Here is a 22356-nt window from a genome sequence, read left to right on the forward strand (position 1 = left end):
GACATTTTAGTCATTGTGAAATTTTGACATGGCAGTTGTGGCTCAGGAGGTACAGCAGGTTGTCCAGTAACCAAGGGGTTGGTGGTTCAAATCCTGCTCTGTCCCAGTCATGTGCTGTTATGTCCTTGGGTAAGACACCTCACCGTCCTTGCCTCCAGTGCTGCAACCCACACACGCTTTGAGTATGCATTTGTAGAAAAGCGCTATAGAAATCTAATCCATTATTACCTCCACCAAGGATGGCAGAGGTTATGTTTTCATCAGGGTCTGTCTGTCTGCTAGCAAGATAACTCAAAAAGTTATGGATGGATTTTGATACAATTTTCAGGAAATGTTGATACTGGCACAAGGAACAACTGATTAAATTTTGGTGGTGATCAGGGGGTTACTGATCTGCCTTGGCGGAAGTCTGCGCCCACCAAGTGCTTTTCTAGGTATTATTATATTATTCTATGTGCAGAGGCTCGGGGGTGGGGGGTTGTGTTAATGTTTATTTACACTGTACAAAAAAATTCCCCATATCTACTCAATAAAAATAAGGCAACACATTACAAGCAATTTTATTAATTAAATTTCACTCTGGTTGGTTTTGAGTAAATGTTAATTAAATGAAGCCCTTAATAGTTATCTACTTAATATGAGTAGATTCGAATGCTAAACCAAATGGAATTAATTAAAACCTAAACAAAAATATTGAGTTGATATGAAAAAGATAAACTTCTTAATGTGTAAATAGTATTTATAAAAATTTATTCAGTTCTACATTTCAATGATATACTGTATATTTGAGCAATCATCACCTACACTGAACAGTGCATTAATTTGAATTCAATCAATGCAATGAATTAGATCTAAATTTTTTTTTTTTTTCTTAGGAATAACTGCACTATAAGAAATTTAATTATGGTCTACTCAATTTACTCAAACAAATATGTTTACTAGTGATGTGATGTTCACGAACGAATCAAATCTTTTGAACGGCTCTTTGAAATGAACGATGGGAACCGAGTCTTTGTAAAGAGCCGTTCATTTTTATTTTTAATTTTTTTTAAGGAGGGAGTTTCCGATTGCCTGTCAATTTAGCGTCACTGGGAAGGTATTGGGCAGGAGGAGAATGTTCGAGCAGAAAAAAAGAGTGCTTGTGCACTGTGCATGTCTCATGGCAAGAAGTTAGCAAAACAAAAAACAGTTTGAAGCGTGAGGTGAGCATAGAAAAGTTTCAGTGACCACCTGTGAGTAATGAACTAAAGAAAAAGGAGGTATTTAAGTAACTGCAATGAGGAGGCAGATTTTTTCCGTATGTTTACACACATTTATCATTCTTGTTTTGAGGAGAATAAAATGTTATTTCCTGAGAAAATATTTTATTTTCTTCTTCATTTTTAGGCTACAGACTAGTCCACATAATGTACTGGGATGTTTTTGGTCAAATTCCAGCATTTGCCTAATGTCACCTCCCATGTCATGTATTTAGCATTTGAACTAACTATTCTTTTTTATGGTAAGATAATATATACTGCCGCACCAATTAAACACCTTTAAAATGTAATGTCAATCATCACATGTAGCCTATTTAGTCATGAAAACATTGGTGTTTCAAAAAAACGCAAAAAACATAAAAGAGCCAATCTTTGAACAGCTCTTTTCAGTGCACGGCTCCTGATGGAACGGCTCCCTTCAAAGAGCCAAAAGTCCCATCACTATTTAGGAATAACTGCACTGCAAGAAATTTAATTACGTTCTACTCAATTTACCCAAAGAAATATGTTTACACTTACATTTATTGAGTAAACTTGAAGGCAGTGAAATCATTTAGATTCATTAGTTAATCTTAGCAAAATAATAATCATAGATGAACTGTTCAGGCATTGTTCAGCCTATGGCTTTCACTCATGGTGCAACTCAACAAAAATACAAAACAAACACATAAAGGCCAATAAACATTACCATACACACATTAACCCCAAATTCATACCAACACCACAACCCTACTGAACCCCTGCACAGAAAAACAACACATAATCAAGCAACATGCCCAATACCCACAATGCACTGCAGCAAACATGCCACTATATGCAAATGACACAAGTCATGACGTTCTATGTAATAAAATGTACTTTTTTAAAGTTGTTGTTGGAGATGAAGACTACTGAGTTAGAATGAGTAATAATTAAAGTTCTTCAAACTGATGGCTATAACTGGATATCTTAAGAATATCATTCATTACTCAAACACTCATTTCTTTCTGTTAAATGAACTTAAATAATAGATGTAAATATGAGACAAAATTAACTGTTGGATTATTAAGGATTTATTTTGGTACGTCCAACTCAAATAAGAACTTAAGTGATTTTCACAGATTTTTATTAAGGTAGTATACCTTTATATTAATGTGATATTTACAAAGGCGGAGTTATTTTTTAGAGTGTACTAGCCCAGTGAAAACAAAATAAGTTTCCTTACTTTAGCCAACCAGGAATTGTGCAAGATGAGTAATGGGGACGAAGATGGGCAGTCTGGACTCTTTTCAAATGTCATGTGATGATGGTCCGCTGCATTAAAAAAAAGCACTTTGGCAGGAAGTGCTTTTCAATTAAAAATTGCCTGATTACATTGATTTGAATTCACTCAATATTCTCTGTGTTTGGAATTAAATAAACTGAATGCTTATGTTTTATTTAACTGCAATGAGTAGATTTTATTTCAGACATTTTTATTTGAAATTTAATTAAATAATTGCCACAAAATCAAAGACACAATTATATTGGCTATATTTTACCTAATGTATTAATTAAAATCTACACGACCACAGAATCATTTATTACAGTGTAGGTTAATGTGTTTGTTTTACATTTATTGTCCTTTTTATTTATTTATCTATTTTTTTTATTAATGTGACACCATTAGCCAAACCTGTAGGCAGAACAATGCCTTACCTGATTGTCGCTACGAAGCTGTAAATGTAATACGCACTGGGAGGACTTTGTGCTTTCAGAGGAAAGGTATGTCCTTGGATGGAAGAGCAAACTTACACCCTTCATGACCCCTGTTTTGGGGACCTGTGCTATTCCACAATGTATTAGTGTAGGATGCAAACTGATGAAGAAAAGAACACTAGAGAAAAATAAATATTATAACATTATAGAGTCATTTTTAAGCTAAATTTGGAGTAAAAATACCTCTATGCAGTGTATTCATATTTCTCTTAACAGTGTGAAAACATCACAGTGTTAGATTTTTTTTTTTTACACATTTCATTGTTAATTTTGACACTGAATTGAGTAGAATTAACTCTGAAAATTGGACACTGGCCATAGAGTAAATTTTATTCTAATTTTGAGTGCGACCAAATGTTATCTGAAACAGTTAAATTCAGTTCTCTAAGAGTTAAATTGCTACTGTTGTTTTTACCAGTTTTCTTTTTTTCTTTCTTTCTTTCTTTCTTTCTTTCTTTCTTTCTTTCTTTCTTTCTTTCTTTCTTTCTTTCTTCCTCCATTGGAGGAATTGCTCAGACAGTGGAAGGAATACTTTGAGTGGAGAACTGGTGACTTCATGCTGATTATCGTCAGGTTTTTATTCTAATGTAACACAAATTCTAACCTGCATGATACAGTGGTTATCTGTTCCTGTGACAGAGAATAATAATAATAATGGATTAGATTTATATAGCGCTTTTCTATGAACGCATACTCAAAGCGCGTACAGAGGATCCATTATTCATTCGCTCTCACATTCTCCCTCTGGTGGTGGTAAACTACATCTGTATCCACAGCTGCCCTGGGGCAGACTGACAGAAGCGTGGCTGCCAATCTGTGCCTACGGCCCCTCCGACCACCACCGAACATTCACACACATTCATACACCAGTGTGAGCAGCAGCACTGAAGGCAAGGGGGGGGAGGTATCTTGCATAAGGACACAACAGCACATGGACAGAGCAGAATTCGAACTGCCAACCCTTTGGTTATTGGACGACCTGCTCTACCATCTGAGCCATGGCCACCCCATAGCCTTGTCCTCAATGAAATGTGGTGGAAAACAACACAAAAATGTAAAATATAGCAATTCTCATATTGTCTAAAAAAAGTCAAAGGTGCACTCGGAGCCTCTAATAAGTTTTCGCAACTTAACAAACACCACCGTCAACTGCTGTCTTATGCACTTATCGTAGCAAAAAGACTTGTTTTGTTGCTCTGGAAAAAATCGGAAGTTCCTTCAGTTAAATTATGGCTGGAAGAAACAGTTAAACTCTCTCATCAAAAAAATTAAGAGAACACTGCAATTTCCTGTTAAATCAGCATGTGTGCATGTATGACAGCCATCCCATTCCATTCCATTTGTGTGTCTGTTGAATTTCAACACAAGCACACCTTATTCTACTAAATAAACACCTGATCCATGTCTTATTTAAGAAGAAGTATAAACAGCACTACTGTGTCCATCACTATCTTCTTACAATAGACAAAAACAGTGCTGTTAGTACCGCAAAAGTAATTGGAATCAAAAAAAAAAAAAAAAAAAATTGAAAACTATTGGACTTCAGCTCTGACAATATTCCCAAACTCTGAGGACTGGTTCTTCTATCAGGACAATGCTCCTGGCCTCAGCTAGATCAATAAAGGTGTGGATGACGGACCACCAGATGAAGACCCTGTCATGGCTGGCCCAATCTCCAGACCTGAACCCACTTTGAAAACTTCTGGGACATAAATTTTGGAGTAAAATATTGAATAGTCTCTGTTTTATTGACATGAGAATGTGGTAACACGTGGACAGGTTGTCATAGTAACACATGGATGACTCTTAACCATTGTATGCATCACCTGAATTGTTGACTTATTTTTTATATCAGCAAGCCAGATATGATCACAATGTTTTATTTAATGTATTTAATATTAACACAGTGTTGGGTCATACTGATATAGGTAAATTACAAATACAGAGTAATTTCTCACTAACAGTTCACAAATAGTCTTTTTAAATGTGACCAGTGTATGAATTCACAAACTTCATCATTCAGAATTTGAATTTCTCATAGTAATAGACAGTCTTTTCATGTCTTTTCATTTTATTTATTACCTCCGCCAAGGAGGTTATGTTTTTGCCAGGGTTTGTTTGTCTGTCTGTCTGTTTGTTTGTCTGTCCGTTAGTGTGCAACATAACTCAAAAAGTTATGGACAGATTTTGATGAAATTTTCAGGGTTTGTTGGAAATGGGATAAGGAAGAAATGATTAAATTTTGGTGGTGATCGGGGGGGGGGGGGGGGGGGCCACGGGGGGGGGGGGGGGGGGGGGGGGGGGGGGGGGCACTGATCAGCCTTGGTGGAGGTCTGCGCTTTCCGAGTGCTTCTAGTTTTTTATTTAATGCAGCCTAGCAGAAGGTTTGGAACTTCTCTTGTACTGTGTAAGTGGTATTTTAAAAAGGATAACAGTTCCATAAAATAGAGATCATTAGCTAAAAAATGAGCCCACTTGATAAATGTGTTTGATGAGTGCAAATGTACTTTTTCATGTTGACGTTCATTTTCACTTGATGAGACCCTACTGCAGCTGATAGTAATAGTAGTAGAAACCTCTACTATCGATGTAACTATATAATAAACACTGTTATATACAGAAACAAATAGAAATTTATAGAAAAACAAAACAAAACAAAACAAAACAAAACAAATAGAATAGAATAGAAGAGAAGAGAAGAGAAGAGAAGAGAAGAGAAGAGAAGAGAAGAGAAGAGAAGAGAACAGGCTTTACTGTCATTACACCAGTTGTACAATGAAATTGCAGGTGGTCTCTACCAGCGACAGGACACTTACATCTAAGTAGCAACACAAAATATACAGACGTAGAATAGAAAATATCAGATATTAAGTAGAGTGCAGTCTAAATATGTGCAAAACAAGAACAAACAAAGCCTGAGTTCATAATTTGACAAATCAGAGCTGCACATGAGGGTTAAAATTTTGACATCAAGTCAACCCAAAACTTGGTGGTTTGATGTTATTAATATCTGTAGATAGATAGATTTACTTTATTCATCCCCAAGGGGAAATTCAAAATATAGTCATCGCTCTACAGAAACAGTCACACCACAGAAACAATAAATACAGACTGTAAATAGCCAAAAATAAGTTAGATTAAAAAGAAAAGTAGAATTAAAAACGGTATGTGCTCTGCCTAACACATAAAACATAGAACCCCCCATAGGAGGCATACTGTTCTTTAATTTGTTGATTAAATTTAATCTGATATAAAATCATGCCAAATGTTCCTCATACAGAGTGAAAGAGCCTAAATGTGTGTTTTCAGTTTTCTAAATACTCAGGAGTTGCCAGTTGCTGTTGCTGCAGTTGTGCATTCACAACTGGACCACAGTGACGTCACTACAGGACAGCTGCTGTCATAACAAAGACCACAGTGAATGTGTGTGTGAAACACTGTCAACATTTCCATTTTGACCTGGCAGATGAATAGAATAGAATAGAATAGAATAGAATAGAATACTGTCATTGTAATGTGTACAATGAAATGAAAAAGAAACGCAGACTGATAAGGTAACAGTCAAACAAAGAGCCTCTGTCTGGAGTTTGTCTGGAAAATAAGCACTACATCACAGAGTCAATGGCTTCAAGCGTGGTTTTGTCTTCTGTTTGCTTCGTAGTATTTATCATTCATTTTCTGAACCTGTTTTATCCTCACTAGGGTCACGGGGGTCACTTGGAGCCTATCCCAGCTACTTATGGGTGAAGGCGGGGTACACCCTGGACATGTCACCAGTTCATCGCAGGGCTAAACATATAGAGACAAACAATCGCTCTTACATTCACACCTATGGGCAATTTAGATTAATTGATTAACCTTTCAGTGCATGTCTTTGGATGGTGGGAGGAGCCAGAGTACCTGGAAAGAACCCATGCAGACACAGGGAGAACATGCAAACTCCACACAGAAAGGTCCCACCCCATCGACTGGTGTTGGAATCGAACCCAGGACCTTCTAACCACTGCACCACCATGTCGCCCTTGTAATATACAGTATGCATTAATTCTGTTATGTCATTTGCATCATATTCTTTGTACGTTTTTGGTGTTTTGCATCTTTTACAAATATTTTGAAACCACAAATAGCCATCTACTTTCTTATCCACTTTTCACTCAGGACCAAAACAGCTTTAAAACTATAAAAAATATTGATTTGACATTTATTGTTATCATCATTGATATCCACTCATGTGAACATTTTTAGGCTGTACTGTCCAGTCAGTTAGTCCATTGAGCTAAAATTAAATAATTATGTTTCAACATATTATAATGGTCTAATATAATAATAATAATAATAATAAATATAAAATAATATAATAAATGGTCTGACAGGAAATGAGAGCTCTGCACTTCCTCTTAGCTCTGTTTACAGGCTGCAGAAAAATGTACCATATGATGCAAGATGCACCTGGAACAGGTCTGACTTACTGCCGGCAATGCGAACCAGGCTCCTGCTTCAGTCATACAAGGACCGGACTGCCCTTAACAGAGGGCCCCGGACCCCATACTCCCGAAGCACCCCCCACATGATACCACGAGGGACACGGTCGAACGCCTTCTCCAAATCCACAAAACACATGTGGACCGGTTGGGCGAACTCCCATGAACCCTCGAGCACCTGATGGAGAGTATAGAGCTGGTCCAGCGTTCCGCAACTGGGATGAAAACCGCACGCTTTTTGCAGATGACGTTGTCCTGTTGGCATCATCAAACCTGGACCTTTAGCGTGCCTGAGGGCGGTTTGCAGCCAAGTGTGAAGCGAGTGGGACAAGGATCAGCACCTCCAAATCCGAGGCCATGGTTCTTGACCAGAAAAAGGTGGTTTACCCTCTCTGGGTCGGCGGAGAGTCTTTGCCCCAAGTGGAGGAGTTCAAGTATCCTGGGGTCTTGTTCACCAGTGAGGGAAGGATGGAGCGTGAGATTGACAGACGGATCGGTGCAGCGTCTGCAGTGATGCAGTCGCTGTATCGGTCAGTTATGGTGAAGAAGGAGCTGAGCCAAGAGGTGAAGCTCTCGATTTACCGGTCAATCTACGTTCCTACCCTCACCTATGGTCATGAGCTTTGGGTCATGACCGAAAGGACAAGATCCCGGATACAAGCGGTCGAAATGAGTTTCCTTCGCAGGGTGGCTGAGTGCACCCTTAGGGATAGGGTGAGGAGCTCAGCCACCAGGGAGGAGCTCGGAGTAGAGCTGCTGCTCCTCCACATCGAGAGGGGCCAGCTGAGGTGGCTCGGGCATCTGTTTCAGATGCCTCCTGGACGCCTCCCTGGGGAGGTGTTTCGGGCATGTCCCAGCGGGAGGAGACCTCAGGGAAGACCTAGGTCACGTTGGAGAGACTATGTCTCTCGGCTGGCCTGGGAACGCCTCGGGGTCCCCCTGGAAGAGCTGGAGGAGGAGTCTGAGGAGAGGGAAGTCTGGGAGTTCCTGCTTAGACTGTTACCCTCGTGACCCGGCCCCGGATTAGCAGCAGTTAATGGATGATGGATGGATGGATGGATGGATGGATGGATGATGCAAGATTTTGACCAATCATAGGAGTTTTTAGAGAAGTGGATGGAGTATATGTGCTTTTGATAGCTTGAAGTACTGCTAATCATGATCTCCTACATCATGAGACATCACAGAAGAACAGGTGATCCTCAGAATGTTATAAACCTTTTTCAACAGCAGTTTGGAGATAGTTTCAGGTCACCTATCTTATATTCAGTCTTTTGAGTGGGCACAAAAAAAAAAAGGGATTTATCTTCAAAATGTAGCTCTTTTCCCCTGATTCATGTCTCCTACAAACAATTTTCAGCAACTTTAGAGACTAGCTGTTTGTTTTACATTTTACATAATTTTGAAAGTTGTGTTGAAATATTCATTAACCTTTAGTAAATGAACCCATTAACTTCAAATCATAAAGAAGCAATTAGTTGTAGAAACTAATGAAAGTTGCCACATAGTGCATACGGGATTGGCTGACCATATAAAATTATATGTAATGTAAAAAAAAAATATATAGGACCAATGTCTCACCGCTATGGTCTATCAAGAATCAATAACAAGTTGAATTTGTGAGGTTGTCAGGTTCTGTTCTATGTTAGAGTCCTGTGGTGTTGATGCAGGAGATCAATCTCCCAATAGAAGTGGGTGGTACTTTCACTGGAGGAGAACTCAACTAATTCAATCAAAGTCCATATATGACTTCTATCAGTGCTCAATAGGAACTACATTGATATCTGTTACCATTTCTGTCATTAAAATATGGCCCATTATAAGTATAGGCACATTTTTAATATTTCTAAAATTCATCAAAAATTCACAAATCAAAATTTTTCATAAATGTGAACAAACTTCGTAGACATTGTCCCAAGGAAGATACAAGTAAAATGTGAAATGAATCCGACCAGTAGTTTCAGAGAAAAAGATGGTTGAAATGTAGGCATTGGTGACCTTGAGTTTGACCCTTCAAGGTCAGTCAAGGTCAAAGGTCATGAACCCAAACAAAGTCCATATATGACTTCCTATCAGTGCTCAATAGTAACTATATTGATATCTGTAATCATTTCCATGTTATAAATCATTGAAGTATGGACCATTATAAGTAAAGGCACATTTTTAATAGTTCTAAAATTTGTCAAAAACTCAAAAATCTAAATTTATTGAAACTGAACAGACTTTGTAGACACTGTCCCAAGGACGCTACATGTAAAATGTGAAATGAATTCAACCAGTACAAACGATGAAGAAGATGCCAGACACAATAACGCAGTGTTTTTCAACCTTGGGGTCGGGACCCCACATGGGGTCACCTGGAATTCAAATGGGGTCACCTGAAATTTCTAGTAATTGATGAAAATAATAAAGAAAAAACTTAACAATAAAAAATATATGGTGAGTTGACAGAGACAGTCCGAATACATAAAAGACATGACAAACTGTGAAGCTGAAACTGAAGCACTTTGGTTCTGTTTATCTTTTAAATGTTCATTGTGGTCAGTTTCAGATGCTGCAGCTCTTTCATAATTCATAGTTTGAGTTCTTGTTTGTTCAGTATTAATTGTCAGCCTTGTAAATCCAAGCTGGACTGACTGTACATATCCTGACCAAGGAAAATAAAATTCTCACTTTGTGCAGTAATCTACACCTGGCTTTTCTGCCTCCATCCATAATAATATATACTATATAGCCTAAGTGTTGTCTAAAATTAACATTTATTTGTAACATAGTATAGCAAATTATTACATGATCAAAAACAAATTCATTTAGCCAGAAAAACGTCTCAGTTTTGAATGTCAAGTCACCAGAAATTTGTGATGTTAAAATAGGGTCATGAGCCAAAAAAGGTTGGAAACCACTGCAATATAACATATGGTGAGCTAATTACACTAGACTGAATAAGTAAAAAATTATTTTACAGTTAAATTTAATAGTTACTGAAAATGAAAGAGAAGGATGTGTACAATGAAAGAGGGAGAAAACACTGCTGCCCTTCATTGTCCTGCTGCTGATGAGAAGAAAAACATTATCATCTCTCAGTTCTCTCTCTCTTTTCTCATTACGCAATTCTCTCTTATTGGCACGACATCACAAGCACCAAAACACACACACACACACACACACACACACACACACATGCACACAGCACATAGAGTGTACATCTGTGTAGGGGCAGTGAGTGGGGGTAGGTGTGGGGGAGTCTCAGCTGTTGGACTTGTCAAGAGCCTGGGAAAGTGGTGTGTCAACGCCCCCCCAACCCTCAGAGTAACACCAGAGGGCTTAAAGAATCATCTGGACCCAAATATGAGAGCTTTTATTTGCCAGTGATTCATGGGGAGTTATGACTGATGTACAGTTCAGGTTTCTCTGCCCATTTGTGATCGTTGTAGAGTCAAAACACACAGCGTTATAATTTCCTAAAATGCTGAGTAAAAGCCTTTGGTGTGGTCAGTAGTCAGCGTGATTTAAAGGAGTGATATTTAGCTTTTTTTAAATGGAATTATACATTTTAAAACATGTCCTGTGGTCACATGGTCTACGTAAATTGTAAATGCTCTGTTTGGGTCTGAATTGTTCATAAATTCAACTCCACAGGTCCGTCTTCAAAAATATTTCTGAGTAATGACACCAGAAAGGTCGTTCTGAGTGCTGGCCCTTCAACCCTTTCATGCATGAATTATGAGAACCTTAGTCAATAATTTTTTCTTGAGTGTTTTTATTCTTCTTTAGGCATGAAAAAGGCAATGCAATTGTCATTTTTTTATGAACCTATTTTTCATGGAGTTACAAAAATGTCCACTCAGCTAGACACCATACATTTAACTTTTGAAGCAAAGAAACATGTATTTAAAACCCATCATCAGAAAATGATAAACTGTGTGAAAACTATGACACAAAAATATTTTTATTGCTCCTAATCTGATGTTTTCTCACATTTTATCATATTCAAATACGAGTTATTGCTCATTTCATGGAGACAATATCCTCCTGCGACCCAGGAAATTGCCAGTTTTAGCTTTTTTTTTTTACATTAAATAATTGTCTTGATTGGAAACTGCATAATGCAACAGTTTTTTTCAGATACATTTTTAAAATTATTTTTATTTATTGATTGATTTTTTAACGGAATGTCCTTTGTAATGGACAGTATTTTTTAAGTTAAACTGTTAGACTTTTATCCCCTACAGAGGACAAAATGCATTACTGGGTCTCAGGAGGATAATTGTTAATTACAGTCTAATAACAATTAGCAATTAATTTACACTAAAACATGTCACTGCAGATCAGGTTTATCAAGAACAGCGATGTTGCAGTAATGGTATGAATTGCAGTGTTTTGGATGATGCATAAGAGTCCACTGTGTTGGCTGATATGGAACTAAAACAACAAAACCCATGAATAAACAAGAGAACAGTTGGAGAAGAACTGTCCACTGTAGTGACCACTATGAATGAAAGGGTTAAATGCAAATGAGCCGCTTCAGGCCCCGCCCCCTCCAGGTTGTTGGCTGTGCTGCTCTGTCCTGTTCAACCAACAACTGAACATTTTAGGTAATCGGCTTGAAGTTTGAACATATTTTCAGTATGGACTACAACCGCTGCTACTGACAAACAATTATGACGTACTCGGAGAAATGTTCGTTGGAAGTCTTGATCTTATATGTACAAATGTCGTGATGTAACTAGTTATAGACGTAACAAATTAACCCTTTCATGCATGAATTATGAGAACCTTACCAAGATTTTTTTCTTGAGTGTTTTTATTCCTCTTTAGGCATGAAAAAAACAATGAAATTGAATTATTATTATTCTTCTTTTAAATTAACCTATTTTTCATGGAGTTACAAAAATGTCCACTCATTTGGACACCATGTGTTTAATTTTTGAAGCAAAGAAACATGGATTTAAACGCAATATCAGAAGGTGAAAATGTATGAAAACTATGAAACAAAAGCATTTTTAATACAGCTAATCTGATGTTTTCTCACCTTTCATCATATTCTAATACTAGTTCTTATTCACTTCATGGAGATAATATTTAAAATAAAAAACTTTTTGTTTCAGAAAACTGTTAATTTCAGTCTAAAAACAACTAGCAATTGATTTACACTCAATCATGTGACTGCAGATCAGGTTTATCAAGAACATAAAGTTACAGTAATGGTATGAATGTCAGTGTATAATTATGGGATGGTGCACAAGCGTCCACTGTGTCGGCTGATATGGAACTAAAACAACAAAACCCATGAATAAACAAGAGAACAGCTGTAGAATAACTGTCCACTGTAGTGACCAGTATGTATGAAAGGGTTAAACAGGAATTAAAACAGGTTGTAGAAATCCACTCGATTTTTGCCAAAATTAATTTAAAGATAGTTTTGCAGCACCTGGAGGGTTCAAATTCAAACTTTATGAACTATTAGGGTCTAAATACACAAATAAATGAACCAAAGACTAATAAAAGTGGGTTTAGACAAATATGACCCCTTTAAGAGATACCACTGCACAGGTGTCAAACATGCGGCCCGGGGTCCACATCCGGCCTGCCAAAGGTTCCATTCCGGCCCGTGGGATGAAAGTGCAAAAATTAACCTGAACAGTCCAGGTTGTCCAAATCTTTTTGGTTCAGGTTCCACATACAGACCAATGTGATCTACAGTGAAAATCACAACACAATAACCCATAATTAATGACAACTACAGACTTTCTTTGTGAAAAATTATGTGGAAAAAATTTAAGTGAAAAAATAACATTACACTTTCAAAATATTAACATTTACAAAACTGTTCTTTCACAATAAAACACAAATAAATACATAAATAAAAACAAAGATGAACAAGCCGAAATGTGCAATTTTAATATTCTGCCTGTTACTAAATGTTTTGTGCATTTATAGATCCAATGTGATCTGTCAAAATTTTAACAATATTCTGCCTGTCACCAAATGTTTATGTAACATTGTGTGTAATGTACATGTTTAAATAATAAGTCAAGGCATAATATTGTTAAAATTGCACTAATTTTTCAAGTGAAGTTTCTGTTTTTTCAGGTTTTTCACATCTTTTTTGTAAAATGTAAATATTTTCATAATTTAATTGGGTTTTTTTTGTACTAAAACAAAAAGAAAAACTTGGATTTGTCATTATTTATAGGTTATTAAGTCATTATTTTACTGGTGTGGACCACTAGAGATCAAATTGGGCTGAATATGGCCCCTGAACCAAAATGAGTTTGACACCCCTGTACTACTGTGTGTATGGAAAAAACAAACAAACAAAAAAAACCCAAACAAAAACAAAACAAAACAAAAAAAAATCAACTCCTGCACATACTGTTTTACTGAACTGTACATACTGTGTTTTTACATTTCTTTCTTATATATGATGTACATAGTCTTATGTGCATATTCTTACAGTGTGTTTTACAGATGTATATATTCTTTGCTGTTTTTTTCTATTTTTGTCAAGCTGAGAACTACTTGTAAAAAAAAATTCCGTAATGTGCACATAATGACAATAAAGAGTCTTGAATCTTGAATATTGACAAAAGTCCATGGTGTCTGACCAGCATCTGAAATACTGGTCAGGTAGAAAACAACTGTGTGTCACATAGAGAATACACGTACACAACACACTCCTAGTTGTAACATTTTACTGAATGCTTCTGGAAATTTGTCATTTATTTATTTGAAATAATAAAAATGCCTCATCTCATTAAGCATCCACAAAAAGATCAGTGAAAATAAATGTAATTTAACCTTATTTTAAACATGGAAACTGGAAGATGTTCGCTTTTAAATGACATCTAGTAAATTCATTCTTACCTTGTCCTCATAGGCTACGTTCAGACAGCAGGTCGTAATGCACAATTTGGATGTTTTGGTGTAATCAGATTTTTTTGTGTGTTTGTTCATATTCTTCAGTATTCTTCTTCACTTCTATCAGTTTTGAGCATGAACTGAATGCAACCCTGAAGTGACCTGTACGCACAAAAGAGGTCCTGATGTAACACATGACCACGCAGGCACACACTGTGTTTATAAATAATATAAAATATATAAAAATATAAAAATTTGTTTTTCCCACCACTCCTCCTGGGATGCAGAATTGTGACGTTTGTCGCATTTCAATGACGTAAAAGTTGGATAAATGTGACCTGGCCGTTCAGACTGAAGGTGCATTGCAAAATATCAGATACCTATCGGATTTAGGACCACATATGAAAGTGTCCTGGGTCAGATTTGAAAAAATTGGATTTGTGCTGTTCAAACTGTCCTTAACAGACTGGATACAGGTCACATGGGTAGAAAAAATTGGATTTTGGCCACATTTACTTGCAGTCTGAACGGAGCCATAGAGAGGTAAAGTCCTGGACCAGGCCTTCTGTCATGACCCAAGGAATGTAACAGTGGAAAACATATGAATAACAGTGCAGGCAGAATAACATGTTTGATTCCATTTGAATTTGATCACCATTTGCACATACGATGCTTGTTCATGTAAAACACAATTTAACAAGTCAAGGACGTTGCAGTTTCTGATTTAGTAGTCTCTAGTTTTGTGTTAAGTAAGTCTGTTTCCGTGGTATATTTCACCTTGTTCTTCAAGAGCTAGCTGAAAAAAAAATGAGAAGGGGCAACGATTTCTTTTTTTTTTTTTCTGCTTGAGGCTGATACCAGCGACTGTCCAGATACATAAGTGTAACAGGGACTCAGTATGTGATCTCTGTACCTGGTCAAAGGTGATTCATGATGTGTATTAAGAGGTATAAAAAGAAAAAAAGGTCAGAAAACAAAATTATTCCAACTTTCAAAATAACAGCGTATAAAGAGCAGAGGTGTCAAACATACGGCCCAGGGGCCAAAACCGGCCCACCAAAGGGTCCAATCCAGCCCATGGGATGAATTTGTGGAATGCAAAAATTACATGGAAGATATTAACAATCAAGGATGTTAAAATCCTTTTAGTTCAGGTTTTACATACAGACCAATATGATCTTAGGTGGATCGAACCAGTAAAACACATAATCATAACAAAAAAAGTTGTTTTTTTTAATTAATAAAAATCAGGGCGACACGGTGGTGCAGTGGATAGCACTCGTGCCTCACAACAAGAAGGTCCTGGGTTTGATTTCAACACCAGCTGCTGGGAGGGACCTTTCTGTGTGGAGTTTGCATGTTCTCTCCGTGCTTGCATGAGTTCTCTCCAGGTACTCCGGCGTCCTCCCACCAACACTGATAGGTTAATCGGTTAATCTAAATCGCCCATAGGCGTGAATGTCAGAGTGGGTGGTTGTTTGTCTCTATTACCAGCCCTGCGATGGACTAGCGACATGTCCAGGGTGTACCCACCCTCGCCCATACGTAGCTGGGACAGGCTCCAGCACCCCCATGACCAAAGGATAAAGTGGGTTCAGAAAATGAATGAATGAATGAATGAATGAATGACTAATAAAAATCATAATAACCTTTGAATAATGTCAACTCCAAGTGTTTTTCACTGTTTTAGTGTAAAAAGGTAAAATGACACTTAAATGTTAACATTTACAAACTATCCTTTCACAAAAAAGTTGAATAAGCTGAACAAATATAAACAACCTGAAATTTCAAAGAGAAGTAAATAAATATTCTGTCTGTTACTAAATGTTTGGTGTATTTGTAGATCCACTGTGATCTGTAAGTTGTGATGTACATGAGACAGTTTACTGTTAACATGGCATTTATTTTTCTTAAGACATTTCAGGTTGTTTATGATATTCACATTTTTTAAAGGAGAGTTTGTAGATGTAAATATTTTCATCATGTAATTTAAGTTTGTTCACTGTTCTTATTTTACTGGTCCGGCCCACTTGAGGTCATATTGGGTTTTACTGTGGAACCTGAACCAAAATGAGTTTGACACCCCTGATCTAGAGTATTTAATGTGATATCCCTTTACACATAAGATGCCTTTGACTCTTTCTTTTAGACAATATGAAAATTGCTGTATTTTACATGTTTGTGTGGTTTTCCACCAGATTTCATTCAAGACAAGTTTACATTCTGTCGTAGGAACTGACACTAGATAATCGCTGTATCCCACAGGTTAAGGTTTGAGCTCTATCAGAACAGAAACCCGACTAGAATCAGCTTGAAGTCACCAGTTCTTTAATCAAAATGTGGGACTTGAAACAAAGGATGAAAATGCACTCCCTCAGGAAGTGGAACGTTAGGCCATGGGTGTCAAACATACGGCCTGTGGGCCAAAACCGGCCAACCAAAGGGTCCAATCCAGCCCAGCGGATGAAGGTGTGAAATATAAAAATGACACTGAAAATATTAATGATCATTTTAGTTCAGGTTCCACATCCATCCTAATCTGATCTCAATGGTCAGATCACTAAAACAATATCAGAATAACCTATAAATCCTACAAATCCAAAATTTTCTTTTCGTTTTAGTATAAAAAAGTAAAAATTACATTAAAAAAAAAGTTAAAAAGTGAAATTACACAAAAATGTTTACATTTACAAACTATCCTTTAAAAAAGGAAATAACCTGAACAAATATGAACACCTTGAAATAACAATTATGATGCAGTTTTAATAATATTCATCCTGTGACTAAATGTTTTGTGTGTTTGTAGATCTACTGTGATCTTATAATGCACATGTGCAAATGAGAAGCTGAGGCATAATATTATTATCCCTTTAGGTGCCAGAGTTTGTATTTTGTTTTTACCTCCACAAGGAGGTATTGTGATCATTTTGCTTTGTGTGTTTGTGTGCGTGTTTGTTTGTTCATTTGTTAGCAAGATAACTCAAAAAGTTATGGATGGATTTTCATGAAATTTTCAGGAAATGTTGATACTGGCACAAGGAAGAAATGATTGAATTTTGGTGATCAGGGGTGGAGGGATGGGGGGGGGGGGGGCAGATCTGTCTTGGTGGAGGTCTGCGCTCTCCGAGTGCTTTTCTTGTTTTAAATATTCTATTTGGACATCAACATTTCAAAAGCTGTTTCATTCAGTGTTCTTGCTTAACACAATATTGCCACTTTGGCACTTAAAGGATTTAAATTGCACTTATTAAATATATATATATACATATATATATATATATATATATATATATATATATATATATATATATATATATATATATATATATATATATATATATATATATATATATATATATAATTTTGTTCATGGTTGTTCATGTTATTCACATTATTTTAGAGGATAGTTTGTAGATGTAAACATTTTCATGATGTAATTTTACTTTTTCACTCTAAAACATGAGAAAAGTTTGGAGTGAACATACTTCATACACTACCAGGCAAAAGTTTGGACTCACCTGGTTTCTCTTTATTTTTATGACTATTTCCATTGTAGATTCTCACTGAAGGCATCAAAACTATGAATGAACACATATGGAATTATGTAGTTTAAAAAGGTGTGACAAAACTCAAAGCATGTTTTATATTTTAGATTCTTCAAAATAGACACATTTTGCTTTTATTACTGCTTTGTGCATTCTTGGCATTCTCTTGATGAGCTTCATGAGGTAATCACCTGAAATGTTTTCCAAAAGTCTGGAAGGAGTTCCAAATGATGCTGAGCACTTGTTGGCCATCTGTGGTCCATCTCATGTCATTTAAACAAGAAGGTGAGTCCAAACTTTTGCCTGGTAGTGTATATTATTATACTGTTATTTTACTGCTCTGGATCATATTGGGCTGAAAGAAACTCTCATACATCCACCTCAGTCACCTCAGTTACATACAGAAATATATGCATTGAATATATGTATTGCCCCTTCTTTGCTTTTATTGTTGATGATATAATCCCTATTATTTAAGGAGTTGACTCACTGAATGATGAAGAAAAGTTTTAACTGAAACACATTAACAGAGCCTTCATTATTATCCATAGTGCATTTTAAAACACAGACTACGATGCACAGTTGTTTTATAGATTAAGGTGAGAAGAATTTACACAGCCATTGTTTTCTACACTGTCTTCTTGTGTCTATAACTCCTAAATTAATCTTTCTCTCTCTCTCTCTCTCTCTCTCTCTCTCTCTCTCTCTCTGTCTCTCTTTTTTTTTTTTTTTTTTAAATTGAGTTACCAAGCTCTGGCAGTCGTGTCACTTCAAATCTCCTCCAGTTCACAGCTGGAATAAGGCTGATTATAATCCAGGCCTGCGATCTTAGAAATTAAATTTACCTCCCAGGTCTGGAGTTTTCTCATCCCAGCTGGAGACGGCAGATACCTCAGATGGAGCCACAATGAAAGGTAGGGTCGCAGCGTCTCTCATACAAGGCTCTTGTAATCCTGAGTTGTGGTGTACATGAAATCCTGTTGTAATTGCCTTCATTCCCAAAGGCAGATTGGTAAGAGCTATGATATTCACCGTTCTCCAGACAGCTCACAAGGACAATGGAGGGGGATTTAGTTCATCCACTCCTCAAATGTGCTGCATATTTTTAGTGCAGGTGCTTTAGAAAATCTTTGCCTGTGCTGCTGACTTCCTATTTTGACAATGCGCGCTGATCCCGGCTGTGTCAAAAAGAAAAGTTTGGGGGGAAAAAAATAATAATAAATGAATTAATGTAATTCTGTGCAGCAGTTCTTTGTGGGTCAGCCACATTTTCATTGTGAGCGTAAATATTCATAACTGTGTTTGTTGGAACATGGGAAATCTTACTTATTTTATTTTATTTTATTTATTTTATTTTATTTTATTTTAGTACCTCCACCTAGGAGGTTATGTTTTTGCTGGTGTTGGTTTTGTCTGTCTGTCTGTCCGTGTGCAAGATAACTCAAAAGTTATGGACGGATTTGGATGAAAATTTCAGGAAATGTTGATACTGGCACAAGGAACCAACGATTAAATTTTGGTAGTGATCCAATCCGGGGGGGGGGCCTTACTGATCTGCCTTGGTGGAGGTCTGCGCTCTCTGAGTGCTTTTCTAGTTTTATTTTATTTTATTTTATTTGACTTTATTTTATTTTATTTGACTTTATTTTATTTTATTCAATTTATTGTTTATGTTTTTTCCAACATATCGTTAGCCTCATTGCATAATTGCCTAAGTCATACACTATATGGCCAAAAGTATTGGGACACATTGAATTCAGGTGTTTGTTTTCTAACAGGGGTCTTGGATACATAACAATAATAACAAATGTCATAATATAGTTTTATATTGTCATAAATATCATTGCATTTGTTAGTTTGGTAAAAATTGTTATCTTTGCTTCCAAAATGCCTCCAAAATGTTTTTGTTTTGTTTTTTTTTTTCCTTTATCCATGACTATGACTATAATTTTAAATGTTATTCCTCTAAGTTTCTAAAATATGTTTGGTGTTCTGATTGTAAATAATAATTTTCTGCCACAACTAACCGCCTACTTTGTTCACATCTCACTTAGGAAGAACAATCTCCCCTTAAACTTTACGGAAATATTGATGTTTATAAAGTATATGGACAAAATGTTGGGACACATCATGGCTACAGCTGTAAGATATCCTGTTCATGCTGATTTGACATATAAACATCAATATTAATAATCAATATGATATTTATCACAATATAAACTATATTATGTTAGAAGAGAAACACCTGAATTCAACGTGTCCCAGTACTTTTGTCCATATAGTGGTAGTCATTCAGGTAGTTATGCTGTGATGTTAACAATATGCATGTGAAAGCCAAGAACTTTAGAAAAAAACTTTATTCGCCCTATCACCCATCAGTTACAAAAGTGCTTTACCAATGACCAAGCTATTTATCCAAGCCTGTAATATCTGCACAGAAACAGAAAGGTAGAATAAAACTTATTTATATACTATTTGATTGTTACTTTAAAAGACACAAAACACAATGTTACAGCTCAGTAATAATATGGTCATAATGGTACTGGTAATCGAAGAAGTAATTTTCATTCTTTAATTATTAGTAGATAGGTAATAGATAAACAGTACTAGCCACATTCATTCAAATGTGATCTCAAGAGGGTCACACCAGTAAAATACTATCACAATAATGACAACTTCAAATTTTTCAGTTTGTTTTAATGTAAAAAAAAAAAAAAAAAAAAGTTAAAAATTGCATAAAAAAATAAACATGTGAAATTACATGAAATTCTTTACATTTACAAACTATCCAAAAAATACAAGTGAATAACCTGAACAAATATGAATACCCTGAAACGTCTTAAGAGAAATAAAAGCAATTCCCCCTTTCTCTTTCTCACTTTCACACTCCCCTCTTCCCCTTTGCCCCATCACCCCTAACCAAGCTGTATTGTTTAGCTGCTTTTTGCATTTATTATCTTTTCCATTGTAATATGATGTTGTCATTGTTGTTGTCTGTCATTACTCTGTCGTTGTTGTTGTTTTTGGTTTGTTTATTTGTTTGATTTTCCCCTTATTTAGCTGTTGTTGTTGTTTTTCTGTCCACAATGTCTTGTGAACTATCACCAATAAAAAAAAAAAAAAAAAGAAAGAAATAAAAGAAATAAGAGCCATTTTAACAATATTCTGCCTGTTATTAAATGTTTTGTGTATTTGTAGATCTGATGTGATCTGTTAATGCTTATTATCATTAAAGCAGTGGTTCCCATCCTTTTTTGGCTCGTGACCCCATTTTAACATCGCAAATTTCTGGCAACCCCAGACATTCAAAACGGAGATTGATTGATTGATTGATTGATTGATTTATGCTAAAATTAATTTGTTTTTGATCATGTAATAGTTTGCTATACTATGTTGCAAATAAATGTTAATTTTAGATGACATTTAGTCTATATAATGTATATTATTATAGACAGAGGCAGAAAAACCAGGTGTAGGTTACTGCACAAAGTGAGAATTTTATTTTCCTTGGTCAGGATATGTACAGTCAGTCCAGCTTGGATTTACAAGGCTGACAATTAATACTGAACAAACAAGAACTCAAACTATGAATTATGAAAGAGCTGCAGCATCTGAAACCGACCACAATGAACATTTGACAGATAAACAGAACCACAGTGCTTCAGTTTCAGCTTCAGAGTTTGTCATGTCTTTTATGGATTGGGATTGTCTCTTTCAGCTCACCATATATTTTATTATTATTATTGGTTTTTTTTATCAATTACTAGAAATTTCAGGTGACCCTATTTGAATTTCAGGCGACCCCAAGGTTGAAAAACACTGCATTAATGGGTCTGTTTGGCACATGACATACACAAAAAATACATAATCTCCCTCTCTACTATTACTATCATATGTGTAATAAGGCTATTATTACCAAACAGCGCCTCCTCCTACAGCAATGCGTCATGGACCAGAAGACACAGCTGGAAACACTCCCCTTATGCATTCATGAGGGCTGTATGATTATGGTAAAATAAAATGGCATCATCATATGGCTAAAGTCTTTCTAATGATATGTGCCTGTCAAAAGCCTCCTGCAAAATGGAATGTGACACACCCAAATGAAAAACCACTTCGAGGCCGGCTTCACTCATTCCAGAATTAAATATTCTGTCACCATAATGTCATACCAAGCTGTGAACATTGTCTGTCATGACCCCGGTGTTCACCTGTCTGCTTATCCCAGCCATTTGAAGATGCTCACCCTGTGTCTGGTTCTGTTGGAAGGTTTCCCCACTAAAAACAGGTTTCTTCTCCAATAGGTGTGTTAGAAAATATCGGTTCTGCAATATATCGCGATATTTAATTTCACAATACTATATCGATATTAAAAAGTACTGTATCGATATTTTTAGGTATTTATTCAAATGCAGATATGGTGGAGGTTCATTTTTGGGTTTTTTTGGTTTTCTTTATTGTTTATATATTTTT

The sequence above is a fragment of the Sphaeramia orbicularis genome, chromosome 7 (assembly GCF_902148855.1).
Source record: "Sphaeramia orbicularis chromosome 7, fSphaOr1.1, whole genome shotgun sequence".
Classification (NCBI taxonomy): Eukaryota; Metazoa; Chordata; class Actinopteri; order Kurtiformes; family Apogonidae; genus Sphaeramia; species Sphaeramia orbicularis.